General features: G+C 42.0%; 1 protein-coding gene across 3 annotated transcripts in view; it reads left to right on the top strand.

The window, feature by feature from the left end:
- The window catches only part of LOC116316608 (leucine zipper putative tumor suppressor 2 homolog), a 56,360-nt gene that overhangs the window by 19,986 nt on the left and 18,985 nt on the right, over nt 1-17,389 (top strand). The window contains exons 1-2 of one of the 3 annotated variants that reach the window (XM_039621778.1): nt 7,317-7,395; nt 7,874-7,990. The gene's annotated coding sequence lies outside the window, so the exon portion shown is untranslated. Of the gene's footprint in view, nt 1-7,316; nt 7,396-7,873; nt 7,991-14,549; nt 14,841-17,389 lie in introns of those variants that run through there. The other 2 variants (XM_031735204.2, XM_031735203.2) reach the window with 2 other exon arrangements.

Here is a 17,389-nt window from a genome sequence, read left to right as displayed (position 1 = left end):
CAGGTGCTTGATTGTGTTTTTGAGGAGCTTCAAAAAAGGTGGAATCTGTGTGAAAATTGTGTTTGAAATAATGAAAGAAAAGCTAAAGATAGGGAGGATGGGAATAATAAGAGAGGAGAAAAAGCGTGTGAATGAAGAGAGATGATCCATATCCTCCAGACAGACAAATTGTTACAACAACAGTGGTGGGGCTGATAGAGCTGGAAACAGACAAAAGCAAAACAAAGCCTTTAGCTCCGGCTGTGATTTAAGCACTGAAAAGGAAAAGGAAAATTTTTCCTGCGGTCATTGTTTCTCATTTGTTAATCTTCCCCTGCGCACTTAATTTTCCTCTGTGTGGTCACCTTTTGCTCATCCTGCCCATGTTGCATTGTTTCTGCACAGAAGACCCTCATTAGTCATCAGCTGTCGGCGAACATGCAAACTCATCATTTGTTCTGCCAAGATTTTAATAAGAGGTTGACTGTGTGCAGCTGTGTCCGCACATCAGCTGCTGCTCTTGAGCTCGGTTACAGAGATAAACTTTACCCACCGCTGCTGCTGCTGCAACCATCCCCTGCAATCTCGTGTCATCTCATCTAATCTGGCCACAGAGGAGGATGACTTAAGATCCTTAGAAACATTATAGGGGTGGAGATAGGGGTCGAAGAGTTGGAGTGCATCGATTAGACCTTTCACTTTAGGGTGGAGAGTACTGATGAGGTCACTCCCCTCTGACATAACTAAATACTTTCATTCAAATATTGTAAATTTGTTTTTTGTTTATTTTTTTTCTACTCACAGATTTTATCATTTTGGTTACACAAAAAACAGGAGTGCATGGTTATCATAGTAACCAAACTGGATGTCTTGTCATACACTTACTGGCCACTTTATTAGGTACACACTGGAAACGTTCCTCAGTGATTTCAGTTCATACAGACATGATAGCATCACACAACTGCTGCATATTTGTCATGTGCACATCTGTGCTATCAATCCCCTGTTCCACCACATCCCAAAGGTGCTCTATTGCATTGAGATCTGGTGATAGTGGAGGCCATTTGAGCAGCCAGAAGATGGGCATGCGGTGGTAATAAAGGGATGGACAAGATCAGCAATCATATTCATGTAGGCTGTGGTGTTTAAATAATGTTCATCTGGTTCTAAGGGGGCCAAAATGTGCCAAGAAAAGATCCCCTACACCATTGCACCACTACCACCCTAAACATTCATACAAGGCAGGATGGGTCCATGCTTTCATGCTGTTTACATTAAATTTAGACCCTAAGATGTGAATTTCACAGCAGAAATCAAAACCCATCAGGCCGGACCACATTTCTCCAGTCTTTTATGGAATGATTTTGGTGCCTGTGTGAACTGTAGCCTCAGTTTCATGTTCTTAGCTGACAGAAGTGACACCTGGTGTGGGCCATCTGCTTCAAGGTTTAATGTGTTGTGCATTCAGAGCTGCTCTTCTGCATACCTTGGTCGTAAAAAGCGGCTATTTGAATTACTGTTTTCTGTCTGTCAGCTTCAAGATGATAGATAGCAACGTTCTCTGGATAAACATTTCATGGCATCAACAAGACATGTTTACACAGTGCAAAGCATTATTTCATAAGAAAAGCAAAGGTTAGAGAAAAGTCAAATGAACGGAGAATTTGTACTTTTTTAATCGCCCTAATTATTCTCATGCACCACTGGAGGGGGCCAATCTCTGGTATGGGAAAGACTTAGCTTAGATAGATGATAAATTAATGGATTTCTGTGTTATAGCAGCAGAAACTGAAAACCCCCCAAACAAGTATAAGTAAAATAAAGTGGCCCAGTGCAATGAGGCAGCTCAGTAAACTAGAAAAGACCCAAAATATCTGAATAAGCAGCTAAATAAAGTAAAATAACTGAATTAATTCCAGCCAAAAACACAAATTCCCTTTTGGGTTGCATTAGGAAGGAAATCCTGCATAAAAGTCTCCCAAGTGGAGCTACCAACTGTGGCAACCCCTTGTGACAAGTCTCAATAATGTGGCCGTATGTACCTTTTTAAAGCAATGCACATAGAGTGCTGAATATAGGAAAAGCAATAAACCTAAATGAAGGTTAAAATAATCATTTAAATAGCTAGTGCAATAGTTTTGCACAGCAGATAATAAAATAACTTTATACTATATTATCTGTTCCTTCTGTTATTTGTTGCTATGAACAAGTTCCACTCAGGACTGAGTGTGAGCAGCCATCATTGCAGATGCCAGATTTCACATCATTGCAGGCTGCCCTCTAGTGAACAATGCTGGATCTACAGTGATCCTGATCTGAGCTCCTTGGACTCACAAGTGAAGTGCAAACTAACAGGACTGAAGCTCGAGAGCATCACGGGCACACACAGTCCCTGCTGGGTTTTTTTTTCTTAACCTGTAAGATGAATGGGCCTCATTAATCATGGCCATTTGTCTTTAGTTGTAAGTCTAGAGGTCAGTGATTAAACCTTGTTCTTTGTATCGTAGCCAGCTCTCTGTCTCCCTCTCTCTCTCTTTCCTTCCTCGCTCAGAGGATCAGAGGGAGAGCTGCATTTCGTCACTGCTCCGCTCTGCTTTTCATGGCTCTGATGTTGTCTGCCACCAAATCCCAGCTGAATAAAAGTCAGAAATTGAAGCAGCAAATCATGTTTTATGTATGTGTGCTTACACAATGAAAGCAAGATGGAAAGTGGGCCAAGCATCACACAGGGCATATTATGGCAACAAAGCAGCTTTCCACTTTCTTGGGAAAACGGCAGCCGCAACCGCCAGAGTGCCAGACACGGAGTACAATATGGCTAATGACAGAGAAAATAGAAAGAAAGATACATAGAAACTGCATTACCCGACTGCTCTTTTCCTGGGAAGTGCTTTACGATTCCCATTGATTCTATTCTGGTGCAGAAAAGGTGCTGTTGACTCACTCGCCAGCTCCATTACTCAATACGAGCATCCGAGGATGAGCAATGTGAGAATGGATGCGAGACGCTTGACACATGTCCCGATTTTTCACATTATGCAGAAGTAGTTTACACTTATATGTTTTCAGGTGTTTTGGGGCACTTAAGTAGCAGCGGTTGTTCACTTTCATTATCAGCCAGTATTTATTTTCCTGGATATTGATGGATTAAATTAAAATTCAGAAAATGGTGCGAAGTTGAAATTTTAAAAATGCTTTTAAAATAAAAAATGATGATGATTTTTTTCTTTCTTTTTTTTTCTTTTTTTTTAACTCAGATTCACTTTTTTGTCTGAACAACAGTCTCAACCAACGTGAAATAGTTTACAAAGACAGTGCATGGTTAATATGAGCAGTGGCTCAAACTGAAAAAAAAAGCTTTGTGTTATTGAACTGATGTGTAATCTGCTTGTTTAAACAAAAATAGCTGTTCTTGTCTGGTTGCTTTCCCCTCACAGTGTTGCCTTCTTATTCCATTAATATATGTGCATAATATTTGTGAGTTTTGGGCATAGAAGTTGAATGCTGATATGATGAACATCACCCACTGGTTTCTTGACTCCCATTTTAAAGCTGTGAGTTCAGTATTTTTGATATCACCCTCAAGGTTTTTCGAAACATCAGTGAGGTAACTGTGAAACTGAGAACACCGAGTGCTAATAGAGTAGCAAACTGTTAATCTAGCCTAAATTGTACCCTTATTTACTGTGTATTTTGCTCTAAATGGGAGGATAATTAACATAATTGTTATTATTATGCTATAAAAATAAATAGATACATACAACGGGGAGCGTGGTGTTGTAGCGATTAGCATTTCTCACATCAACAAGGTCTTTGGTATGAAGAAATCAGTTGGCTGAGGATTCTCTGTGTGGGCAAACTGAACATGCATGTTCTCCTGCACAGTGTAAAGACATGTTTGTTAGGTTATTCAGTGATTGTAAATTAGTGTGAGTTAATGTGTTAGGTCTGTGACAGACAGGCGACCTGTCCACTTTGTACCTTGCCTCTCACCTGACCATAGCTTCCATAGGCTCCAACCCACCCTCCAACCTAGAGTTGGATAAGCAGTAAAAACTGGGTAAAAATAGCAACTGAAACTCACCAGGAAAGTATTTACTGCGCTATCAAGTCAGGTGAGAAGTTGGGTTATTTTCTCCTAGGCAAAGTGAGCCTAAGGCAGCCTTTGTCTGAGGTTATGCTTTCACACAAGGAGAACACAGTTGGTCATGCTGATGCTCGGTTTAGGTCAGGATGCTTTCTGAGTACACTGTGCAGTAGGGTGGGGGGGCTGAGTAGCTGTGAATTCAACAGGTTATTACCTGAGATATGCAAATCAGCATGTTTGGAAAAAACGCAAAGGTTCTAACAGGGAGCTGGCAGCTAGTATCAAAGGTGTGCATTCTCTCACTTTTGCAGTTTAGCTTATTCTTGGATTCTTGTATTTTCCATCCTGCAGGTCATCAGAAAAGTATAAGGAACCTATAATGCTGCTTTCTATTTACCTCAGAAGTTGGATGACTGAGGAGGAAGTGATGTCACTCCTGAGTTGTGTGTGTTCCAGTAGTGAAGTCGGAAAAACAAGATTAGTTTCGCTCTTTAGCAAGATAGAGTCAAACAACCTTTATTTGTCACGTACACAATTATACAGAGTACAACATGTAGTGAAACTCTTGTGTCCGAGCTGCGGACAGGCTGCAGACATAGCCGCACCATTCCAGGGCTTTGTTTTTAGCATGAGGGGTCTAGCCAGGACCCTTACTGGATACCGGGTGGGAATCGAACTTGTGACTCCCGCTCCGAAGGTGTGTAGTCTTACCACTACACTATCCAGCTGCCAAAAACAAAACAAAACAAAAACAAAAAATATTCATGCATCATTATCAATTCAGTGGAATGACTTGTTGTTTGTTTGTTTTTTAGCACTTAAAACCACCATTGCCACACGTTCGTGGATAGACCCTGACTTATTTAGCTGGTCACACATTTTACGGTTTTACTGCTGTTTACATGCACTGACGCAATCGTGGATTGTGTTAGGGTTGGTGGGGCTGCTCTCACTGTCTGATTTTGGAAGTCCGGCTTGAGGGGGCGTTCCAGTTAAAAAATTCCGACCTCAGATGAAATGCACCATAAGGTCCTTCTTTTTTCCCATTTTTTTTTTTTTAATTTTCAGATTTCCCATTTAACTTGGGAATCTGATAATGGTCAACTTTTCATGATTACCTGACTTTTTTTACATTGACCAAACACACTAGAGAATAATTGCTGATATTGTATTATACAGTGATGTATACAGTGACAAATTTCTCCCATTACTACGCTTAGATACATCCAGTACGTGTATTAATGGACCGAACTGAACACTTCTCTGTCGCTCTTGCTTCATTGTGCAAGAGTCACCTTGGCACAGATTTAGCCGCGCCTTCTGGGTGACGGTAGCGACTTTCCCCTTCACCCTCCTTCGCTCCTCCCTCAATAGCACACCATACTGCATCTCTCCAGTAACCGAAAACTACTACTAACATAAGGATTGCTTTGATTTACAAAGTGAGCCTAAGGCAGCCAAGCGCACACACAAGCTGCATGACCTTACCGCCACCCTCAGCTGAAGTTAATACTGCAGCACCGTGGAGGAGCCTCAGTCACAGTGTCATTGTCCTGACATACAGTGTCATCCCTGCAGTGAGGACATATGCTGGAATTGCGATGTAATCTGTCTAGCAGTGATCTAAAGGATGAATAATCTCTATCTAATCTGCACCCATGGGTTTACATCAGCCCATCATACTGGGTGAGATCTCATCGCCTGATTAGACAGAGAGCATCGAAGCAAGTTTTTATGCCTGTGCGTGTATGTGTGTGTTGAAGCCTTTAAACCACTGCAGAGATCATTATAACATCACAGGTCATGTTTTATTGCCTTGCAGTGGGTTTTATGACAATTAAAAGACAGGCAGACCAGGGTTAGATCTATAAATCTATGAGTATATTGATGTATTTGCACATTAGTGTTTCTAAAAAAAAAAATTCTTGTATTTGGTTGTGAGCTGGCCTTATGGGACACTGCTTGCGCTCACTCTTCATTTATCTGTGAAGCTTAAAGAGGGTGAATAAATTTAACATGCTAGATGCCTTTGGCCCACCCCGTCTCTCGCACCTTCTCCCTCACAACGTTTCCTTTACTATTTGTTTCGTGGTGTTAGCAGCTACAAATCACGTGTCCATCAAATCAGGCCTGGAGCACAATAATCATCTAATGGCAGAAATCCCAGACCCTGATTGCCACTTTAATCAGTCATACCTTGGCTTAAAGCCTTACTGACCTCTGTATTTCATTGAAATCTGGTTCTAAATTTGTGAGCTTTCCTGTTAACAGACACAGATGGACACCCGGTTTTGTTTCATTGTTGTTCCATATTGATGCTATTTGGGCTTCAGCTGCATGCGAGCCATATGGGGACCAAATTAGTCAATAATTGTGTTTTATGTGGTCATTTGATTGAATTAAATGGATTGTATTGATTTATATAAAACGTAATGCATTTGCATTGTAAGCCAATGATGATCTCTGTTCTTTTCTGACTTTGTCTGTATTCTGTTGGACACAAAGTTACACAAACAATTAAGGACAAATGTTTTAAAAAAATTTGACATATATGCTTTAGATTGATGTGTGAGCTGTGTGATGCTCCGGTCCTTTTTGTTGTTTAAAGTTTGACCAGAAAAAACACCAAACTCCGGCTGGTCTCAGTAGTTCTAGGAAAATCTGTCAATTTGATGGTCTGTGTCTATCTGTTGGTGGCACTGGCTGTCAGTGCCCGGTCAGCACTGGTCTGTGATTCCTGAAAGCCGCTCTGAATCCTGGCCTGGAGGTCGGGTGATGTGGCATTACTGACCCCCTGCTCCACTGGGACATGGGGGCCAAAATCAATAGTCGTATCATATCGCTTCAGACTGTAACAAGCTGACTGATTACCTCATCGGCTGCCAGTGAAGATAGTGGAAAAGAAGCAAAGAGGAAAAAATAGTGCGATCGAAAGATTATGAAAATTACAAATAAAACCCCCCCAGCAAAGCAGCATTTTTTTGGTGGGTGTGGAAGATAAAATCCTCCCATGTGCATGTACTGCAAACCACAAGAAAAATGCTATAGTTAATATTACTGGACACCAGAGGGTGGTAGTACTAATGGCACTACATTTACTCTTTGAAGTTATGATAAGGTATTTACACACAAGGGTATTCTGATGAAGCAGAGCTGATATTATGGGCAAACACATATTCTTTATCTGCTTATAGATAAGTTTTCTTTCTCTTTTTCATTTCATTTTATAGCCTTAATGAGGATTTTTCCATGTCGCTTCCAAAGATTGGAACCACATTTAGTTTGAGGAAACTTGTGCAAAACTCCAGCTGTAAGAGCCACAATACAAGGTGACAGTTTAATTTACAATTTGTACAAATTTCATGATTATTTTTTAGCCTTTGCACAATAAAAGCGTGATGTATAAAGATAAGTATTTGTGTATTTGCAGAAAAAACATCTACTGTCATACGCGTGAGACTTAAGTTACTATACGAACAGCTCAAAAGTGGCTTGTTTAAAGACAGAAGGAGGAAGGAAGAGATCAAGGATTGTAGATTTTATTGATCAAAAAGTGCATTTTCAGCTTCATGTTAGGATTGTGGTCACTGTGAGGTCATCATACTTGCTATATCTGACTGTGTTTTTGTTTTCACATGGATGTTAATATGGATTTCTGTTAAGCAGAAATGATTTGCTAGCCATTTTAGATAAATTCAAATCCACACTGTAGAGTTTAGATGTTTGGCCTTTACTGTTTCAGTTCACTCTTACCTGACGGACACAACTGGTCAGATTAGTTCATCTTAACTGTTTGTTTTTCCTCAGGCCACGGTCCACCTGAAGAGAATCCCAGAAAGAAGCAAAGTCCTGGGATGAAAGCTCTCTGCCATTTTCCTCTCTCCCCCAGACCACCAGGAGGAGGACGCTGGATGACACACTGAGGTAAAGAACCACGCTAAAAAACAAAAAATAAAACACCCTCTGCAGACAAAACCCTTCTCTGATAACGCTGACCTTCAGTATTTGCTGACTCAAGCATCCCCCACTCCTCCTACTACCCGCTCTTGTTCTTTCTTGCCCTCCCTTTTTGTGTTGTTCTTTCTCCCTTCTGTTTCTTTTCTTCTTTCTTTTCATAGGAGCTGTGAATGCTGATCAGTGGACTGACAAGGTGTGGGCTCAGATTAGAGTGTGCTCATTTTGTCACACAGATGCAAGCACATTTATGGAAATAGGGGTCTTGGCCTCTTTGCTGCTTCTGTTTAGGGACTAGATTTGGAGAAGGATAGCAGTTGGAGAATGTGACACAGGGGTTAGAAGGAGTAGAGGAAGAGATGAGGGGGTCAAGAGGTTAGAAATTTGCGGCTGAGCTCATGCTGTTCCATACTGTAGTCAAGTGTCTCACATAAGGCACTGAAGGTGCTGCTAATCAAATTGTCTTGTCCAGAAAACACAATTTTCTTCGCAATTCGCTTTTTTCCCACACCTAATATAGCTAATGCAGAGATTATTATGCACTTTTTTGTGTTTGTTGTTCTTCAAAAGCAGTCACACAACACTCGATCCTGACATTAACCCCTTATCATTTCTATCAGCTAAAGAACAGTAAATGGCAGCACTTGTAAGATATTTGGGGTGATAATACTATGTGGTCAAGGCAGCAGCAGCTGTCTTCCTCTCTTCTTTCCACTGTATCCATTACAGATCTGCTATCTCCACTGCATTTTTGTCCTCCAGTCCTCCCTGTCTCAGCCCAGCTGTCTCCTTCCTTCATTATCTGTCCCAAAACACAACTCACCACCTGTGTTAGAAGGTCGTTTTCAGAATACAAAGTCCTATTTAATATTTCATTTTTTGATTGATACCTGTTTAGCAAATGCTAACCCTACACTGAACTGTATTTGGCTGGGTAAAATGAGGAGATTTAATGTGATAAACCAAAGCGCACTTTGTCCTCATCTCTACAGAGAGTTTCAGCATCTTTCCGAATGTTTTCTGGGTTTTAAGGTACAAGTTCACAGTAAAATCGGCCAGAGTGTATTCAAGTAATCCCTGTGGTCCAAAAGCTCTGGTTTCAGACTGCTCTAAAAGCTTGGTTTCAAACATTTTTTCTACTCTTGGATCTGTATGATGTCACTGACAGCAGATATCCCAGGCACTCAGCTGCTCCTCCCAAGTGCTGTTCAAAGTTTCTGTTTGAGAAGGGCAGCCAATTAGAAGAAAGGAAAGGTCAAGGTCAAATTTATTTATATAGCACATTTCAAACAGCCGATGCTGCACAAAGTGCTTAACAATATAAAAATGGCATTAAAAAGCAACAATGTAATACAATAATAACAATAAAAAACAATAATAGGACAATAAAAGAATTAAAACAATAACTAAAACTAATTCAAATAAGACCAAAATGCTTGGATCATAGTGTGTTAAAAGCCAGGGCAGAAAAATGTGTCTTTAGTAATGATTTAAATTGCTCAAGTGTTTGTGCAGATCTAATATTTAAGGGGAGACTATTCCAGAGTCTGGGACCTGCCACAGAGAAGGATCTATCACCACGGGATTTGAGATAAGTCCGTGGGATGGACAGCATTAATTTTGAGCTAGACCTCATGGTTTTTCCTGGAGCATAGGCAGAGAGGAGCTCAGACAGGTAAGCAGGGGCTCGGGCATTAAGTGACTAAAAAAAACAAAAGTAAAACTTTAAATTGGATCCTGTAGGAGACAGGAAGCCAGTGTAAAGAAGCTAAAACTGGGGTTATGTGCTCTCTCCGTTTGGTACCAGTTAGCAGGCGAGCAGCTGCATTTTGAACCATCTGAAGACAATAGATGGAGGCCTGATCTAGACCATAATACAATGAATTGCAGTAGTCTAATCTGCAAGTAAGAAAAAGGTGAATAACACGCTCAAAGACGTTAGCCGGGAGGTATGGCTTTACCTTGGCTAGCTGTCTTAGCTGAAAAAAGCAGGACTGAACTACTGCACTCACCTGCTTATTCAATTTAAAAGAACAATCAATGTAGACACCGAGGTTTTTTACATGTGTTTTACAATACAAGGGAAGGGCGCCCAGAGTGCTGTCGATATGATTAAAGTTGCCAAAAATGACAACCTCAGTTTTATTTTCATTTAGCTTTAAAAAATTTAATGACAACCACTGTTTGACATCGTCAAGACAGCGTAATAAGAGCTGGGGATGGTATGACCCTGCTTTTAAAGGTAGATAAATCTGCAAATCATCAGCAAAACAGTGAAATGAAATGCTGTACCGCGAGAAGATGGAGCCCAATGGCAACAAACAGAGTGCGAACAGGGCAGGACCCAAAATAGAGCCTTGAGGTACACCGTATTTAAGAGGGGCTATTTTGGAGTTGTGGGGGCCCATATTGACATGAAAAGACCTTTCTGACAAATAGGACCGAAACCACTGTAGGGCAGATCCTTTTAGGCCAGCATGAAATTCTAGCCGTGATAACAGGATGTCATGGTCGACCGTGTCAAAAGCTGCTGACAAGTCCAACAATAAAAGGGCAGCAGGGCTGCCAGAGTTAAAAGAATATCGTTAAAAATCCTTAAAAGTGCCGTCTCAGTGCTATGTAGTGATTTAAAACCAGATTGAAATTTTTCAGAGATCATATTAAAATCAAGGTGGGCCTGCAACTGTAGATAGACCACTTTCTCCAAGACTTTAGATAGAAAAGGAAGCTTTGAGATAGGCCTGTAGTTGGACAGAACAGTTGGGTCCAGGTTTTGTTTTTTAAGAAGAGGCTGAACTATAGCTTGTTTAAAGCATGATGGAACGCAGCCTGTAGCAAGGGACATATTAATTAATCTCAGGATAAACAGCCCAACAGTATTAAAAGTGCTTTTAAGCAAGCTTGGAGGGAGACAATCAGAGGGGCAGTGTGATGATCTTAGGTTACTAACTACCGCAGTCAAGTCATTAAGGGAGACGGGATCAAACTGCTCTAAGACAGCTGAGCACACAGGAGAAAGACTCGGATCTGAAGCAGCAGACGACGAGACAAGAGCCCTAATCGATAGAATCTTGTCATTAAGAAATGCTAAAAAATCATCGCACATACTTGGTGAAGAAATGACTCCAGCATTATCACGTGAACTAAGAAAGCGATTAAGGACATTAAAAAGTACCTGAGGCCTGTGACTGTTTACTGACACCAAGTTTGAGACAAACTTTGTCTTTGCAGTTTTTACAGCTTCTTGGTAAGCAGAAAGACGAGTCCTTAAAATCTGTAGGGAAACGTGCAATCTGTCCTTTTTCCATCTCCTTTCGGCGCGTCTGTAGTCACGTCTGAGGGAGTGCGTATGTTCGTTCAACCATGGCTCTGATAAATGTTTAGCGCGCACAGTCCTGAGCGGAGCAATAAAGTCCAAGATATCAGTGCAGGTAGAATGAAGAATGTCCGAAAGGTCCTCAACACTTTTACAGTTGGAGATCATTATTCCAGAATCCATAAAGGCAGCAGAAAAAGCGGGCGCTGTTAGAGCATTAAGCGCTCGCTTTTTGCGCGCTGGAGCGTACGGCTTATCTACCGAGCAGCGCAGCGTTAGAGTGAACAACACAGGAAGATGATCGGAGATGCGCAACTCGGATATTTCCGTGATGCACACATCCAGCCCATGGGAGAGCACCAAGTCCAGTGTGTGACCTTTTTCATGCGTGGGACCGGTAACCCACTGGGTCAAGTTAAAAGAGTCATTAGTATTTAAAAAGTCCTTGACCAAAGGTTTAGAGTCACAGTAGACGTGGATGTTAAAATCACCAAGGATTAAAAAACTGTCGAAATTAAGAACAATTCCAGCCATAAAACCTGAAAACTCTTTGTTAAAATCCTTATTAAACTTGGGAGGACGGTATAGGAGGGCACACAGCAAAGGCGCAGCAGAGTTTAGGTGTAGCTGGAGTTCAAAACTAGAAAATGAGTCGTGCTGTAATGTTTGATGGCAATGAAATCAAGCGTTGAACACAGTGGCTAAGCCCCTCCCTCCCCCCCCACCAGAGGGCCGAGGGAGACTGAAGAATGAGAAATTAGGAGGAACCAGTTCCGAAAAAGCTACAGACTCACCGGGTTGAAGCCATGTTTCTGTCAGAAACAGAAAGTCCAACTGTTGTGACTTTAGGAAGTCATTTAATACAAACGTCTTGTTTGCTAATGATCTTACATTTAGTAAAGCCATTTGGAGTGTGTAGATCCTAACATCAGATGTTCCAGCTCGGTTAAGTGTGCGAAGATTTCTGTGGTCCACACCGCATCCACGGGTCCGAGGCCGCTTAGGGAAATAGAAAGCTGAGAGCGGGGGATCAAGTGTCGTGGGAGCTCCAGGGACAACAGGCAGGATCCATCTAAAGATGCACTCTGCTGGTCCAGTAGTTCCACGAGAAACACGGAGAAGAGCTCGGACTTTGATGAGTGTACCAGCCCGCTTTCCTCGTTTCCTCGTTTCCTCGGGCGTTTTTCCAGGAAGTAGTGTAGGAGTGTTGGCACAGATAAACCGGAATATAGGGCTCAAAAAGTGGTGGAGGAGGCCCATAATCATCTCCTGTCTCCGTTTGTTTAAGAGCCAGGTCATACGATGCTTTGATTTCTAAGAGTAACTGGCGATTGTACATACGCAGAGCGAGGGCATTTTGGAATAAAATAGAAAAGGATAAGGCTAGCGAAAGCCAAAGCAAAGCTAGCAGAGTTGACTGACGTGTCGCCGTGCATACTGCTGGCGCCATCTCAGGTCAATCAAATGGATCAACAAAGAAGGTCAAACTGCTTGTTTCAGACAGTGGATGAACTCAGGAGCTGTAAAAACTATATTGTGTATCATTTTGGACTGTGACAACTACATTAGTAGAGTTCAACAATGAAATATGGAGTTGAAAATAGCATAATATGTCCACTTAAATGATTTATATTAGTTTTAGATACAAAGTCTCTCACTTTTCTTTAATACGTCACAAGTCCTGTTTTTCACTGACTCAAACTGAGCTGATGCACTGGTTTTGTGGATTGTTATTACCTATTCAAAGGCTGAAATAGAAACTCTTGCTGACTCACACACACTCACTCAGTGTCACACACATATAAAAGACTCAAAAGCTTTCTGGTGTTGTATTTTAAGCCCAGAGAGGTGGGCTGTGTTAATGGTAGCAAAGTGCCAAGTCAGGGAGCAAAAGTGAAGTCTTTTTTTTTTTCCCCTCTCTCGCTTTACCACCGTGGGACTCAGAGGGAGGAATGGGGGAGTTCCAGTAAGGAGGGAGAAAGCGATGGCACACACACACACACACACACACACACACACACACACCATTATTCAGTCCTCTTATTGGTTTTCCACCATGGCAGCACACAGCAACCAACCAAGAGTGCTAAGTGCTGGGTGCCACACAAGAGCCAAGTGTGTGATCTGAAAGTAAATTAGGGCTGAAACAGTCAGTGACTTAATTATTGATTAAATGATGAATTTATTTGTAAAAAAATAACTCAACAATTGAGCTGTCCTGATCAATTAATTGCCTGTACCCACTGTTACAGCTGTATTAGGCTGGACTTAGCAATAGTGGTGCTAACAATGATAGTGCTTTGATAACATTAGCACTTAATATCATAAAAAACTTGAAGTAAATTTATGACGAAATGAGAGAGTTACATCTCTGACTCTACAGTTGTAATGTTAAATGTTAAAGATAATGTCATTAGTACTGGCTTGTTTGGAAGGGTTGCCAGGTTTGCAGAGTTGCATCTGAACAAACAAGATTTCTGGAACAACGTTGAAACCAAAGTAGATGTTTGGCCATAATACACACCGCCATGTCTGGAAAAAACCAAGCACAGTATATCAGCACAAAGACCTCCTATCAGCTGTCAGTGTAGTAGTGAAGGGGTGATGAATTGGGCTTGTTTTTGCAGCCACTGGACCTGGGCATCTTCCTAATACCTGCTGAACAATACCCACACTCACTTTCATGTGCACTGGAGAACATGAGGTGCACGCAGCCACAAAGATGTTATATAATATACCCCATCTGAGATAATTGACCCGCCCTCTTTCTTCCTCTGTAGCGGCTGCTGCTCTTCATGTGGTGGATGATGTTTGTTAATTGGGTGTAACTAGGCCTAGTATTTAGCCAAAGGGGATAGGTGCTGCAAACCGTGTTGAAAGGGGTATTCCCCCAATGCCTGGGGCCATTGTGCTCGGAAACAAATCCACTAAACAGAAATAGTGGATAAGATTTCCCAAAATGTCATATCCGACACAGGACTGTGCTGATGCAGAGAGTATATGTGAAAGAGGAGGGGGCTGATTCTAAGGCTAAAAAGAGAAGGGGGAGGAGAAAAAGGGAGTCAGAAGAGAGTAGTGTGTGTGCTAAAAGAGGGAAACTAGAGGCAGAGGGGCTGGCAGACAAAAGTGGGAGAGGGGAGGGAGGAATGAGGAGGAGGAGGAGGAGGAGGCGGTGGGGGAGGCGGTGCTAAGGCAGACAGCAGGGAAGGAAAGCTGAGAAGAGAAACAGTGGAGTGAAGTGAGAAGACCGAGAAGGAGGTGGTGAGAGAACAGGAAAATAAAAGGGCTTCCATTTGAAAGTCCTTGTGTCAGGATTTGAAGTCCAGGAGCGGCGCAGAGGCAACGGCAGGAAGCTGGAATGCTGTAGGGGAGAGATAGTCGACAGAAGAAGGAAGGAGAGACGCGGAGAATCTGAGCCATCACAGCACCGGAGTGATTTTTTTTTTTTTTAACTTTTTTTCCAAGAGAGACAAGTGAAGGCAGCGATGCAGGGCTCTCACTGGAGTGAGTATGGAGGGAAAGAGAGAGTGTGTGTGCTCTTACATGTGTCTGTATGAGAAACGTCAGTGCATATGCCTCAGATTCTCCAGACTCAGGCTCTCCTCACCCTGCTTTCCATTGCCGTTTGGCTTCGTTTAAATTTATGCAAATTCGCCTGAGAATAAACTTTGTATTCATGAGCACCTTGACTCTGTGTGTGAAGCCCCTTATGAGTGTGAGTTACTTTTAACGAAAGGTGCAAGCGAAATGGACAGGCAGGCGCGTGCAACAAGGATTTTGCAACTCGAATGGAAACTAGTTTAGTAAAGAAAAAATGCTGGTGACTTCTAAAAACTGAGTAATGAATAGTTAAATGATGATTCACAAACTTCAGTCAGCTGACAGACTCAGAAGCTTGAAGTTACCACTCTGAAGTTGTCACTTTTGTGGCTGGGCTAAATGACCCTGGAGAGTTTCTGTGCAGGGACAAACAAAACTGGTTGCCTGGATTTGTTGAGGTGGGATGATGAGGGTTTTTTGTGGTGTCTGAGCCCAGGTTTTCTAATCCTGACCCTGGCTAATCTACTCATTACACACTGTTGGGGGTATTGATTTGAAATTTCAGCCTTAAGAAAAGCTGCCCCCCTTTTTGGACAGTTGGCCTGGAGGAAGAAGGAGAAGAAGGAGGAGGAGGAGGGTGTTATTCAATCTGTCTTAACACACACTCACAGTGAAGATAAGAAAAGCATGAGGCAGCATGTACACTTGCACCAAAGCAGACAATTAGGCCACATCTCAAAAGTGTGACCTGCAAAAAAACATGTTTTCATCCAGAAGACTCAAAGGGAATCTTTGTGTTTCTTTTGATGACAAAGCACTGGGGGTAGAGCCCGCTGCTATTCCTCTCATGTCTTCTCTATGTGTGTAATTACAAGACTCCTCATGCGCCTTGGGCCACATATTGTAGTTTCTCATCAAGTTTGTTTTGGCCCGAGAGTGGTGTGTCAGCAGATATGTTTATAGACAGCTCGCAGTGCCGTCCATTCACTCAACTCTTTGTAGTATCTGTGTTTGATTGTATCATGTTAAGGCTTCATTTGAGGGCTTGCTAGGAGAAGACTGTAATTACCCAGAATGGGATTTGGCAGAGTTCGCAGAAGTGACGTTTTACTCTATAAATGCACAAACGCTGACGTGACGTTAAGGGTAAGGTGAAGGGGAGTGAGAATGGGGGCAGAGATGGAAAAGAAGGGTTACCTCATCTTCTCTGGACAAAATAAATGAGGTAACGTGTCACATGTTGCAGCCGTGTTGACTAATGCTTCCTGTGCGCTGTGGGTGTGTATGTACAGTACTAAAAGGTAGTTAAGCAGCTTCAAAAAAAGGTATTGAGACCTTTTGTGGCTCTCTTTCTCTTTTGAAAGTCCTTTACCTTTTATTCACTCTCTGTTTAGGCTGAGCTTAGGTGGGCTGGATTCATTTAAGATCATGTTCCAGTTTGTTAAAGTCACGTTCTCACACCGAATGCCAGCAAAAACTTTAGATCATTTGTCATTTACCCTAAAGAAAGGATAGCCATAGCCACCATGATGTCACCCAACTGCTTTACAGGCACCATCTTCGTATTTTGAAATTGGATGTGATGAGAAGGCAGTGGATCTAACTGAAAAACTGAGGGACACTCGTGATAGATGCTAGTCAGTCAAACTGTAAAACATACCCTGCTTTATCCTTCTTTGTGACTCCAATCACATCAAATTCACAAAATAAATCTCACATTGTATTAAGTAAGACTTAAAAATAGTGATTGAGGCCATCATTAAACCGTGTTACTGAGGTCACAGTCAAGAGAAGGGTCGTTTTCTCCATGACTTCTATAACAGCGGTGCCCAACCCCTGGGCCACGGACTGGTACCCGTCCATGAGTCGTTTGGTACCAGGCCGCAAGAGTTGAGGCTCGGGTGTGAAATTCATGGTTTTCAGGGTTTTTATCGTTAACTCTGTTTCCCTGGGTCTTTTCCCGTGTTGTAGTTGTGTGTCTTATTTTGGAAGAAATATTTACGTGTTACCATAGCGACCAGAGAGCATTAAGGGGCAGAGAGGAGGACGTTACTCTCAATGATGTTGGCGCATTTCAGTAGGACGCTGCTAATAAAGTTACACAATTACACAGTGAATTTGCGTTTATTATTATATTTATAAAATACCACAGTTTTTGTCTTGGTCGTATCATTTTAATTTAATGTATTTATCCGCGACACCTTAAAGGCCTGTCCACGAAAATATTGTCTGACATTAAACCGGTCCGTGGCGCAAAAAAGGTTGGGGACTGCTGTCCTATACAACTAGACTTTATTCCAAATCCAGTGCAGTCGCCCCCTGCTGGCCGATAAGAACAAATAGCTTTTTAGGGCTCGCTTCTTTACTCACCAGATGTGCCTATGCTGTAGGTATGTCATAATTTCAAACCCTTTCTGAAACACTACACCATAACCTGATACCTCTCTATAAATGTGCACGTGGCCATTGATGCACCCACACAGGGATAAATGCTAACAACAATCAGCATCTGA

The sequence above is a fragment of the Oreochromis aureus genome, linkage group 13, assembly GCF_013358895.1.
Source record: "Oreochromis aureus strain Israel breed Guangdong linkage group 13, ZZ_aureus, whole genome shotgun sequence".
Classification (NCBI taxonomy): Eukaryota; Metazoa; Chordata; class Actinopteri; order Cichliformes; family Cichlidae; genus Oreochromis; species Oreochromis aureus.
This window is presented reverse-complemented; position numbering and strand designations above follow the sequence as displayed.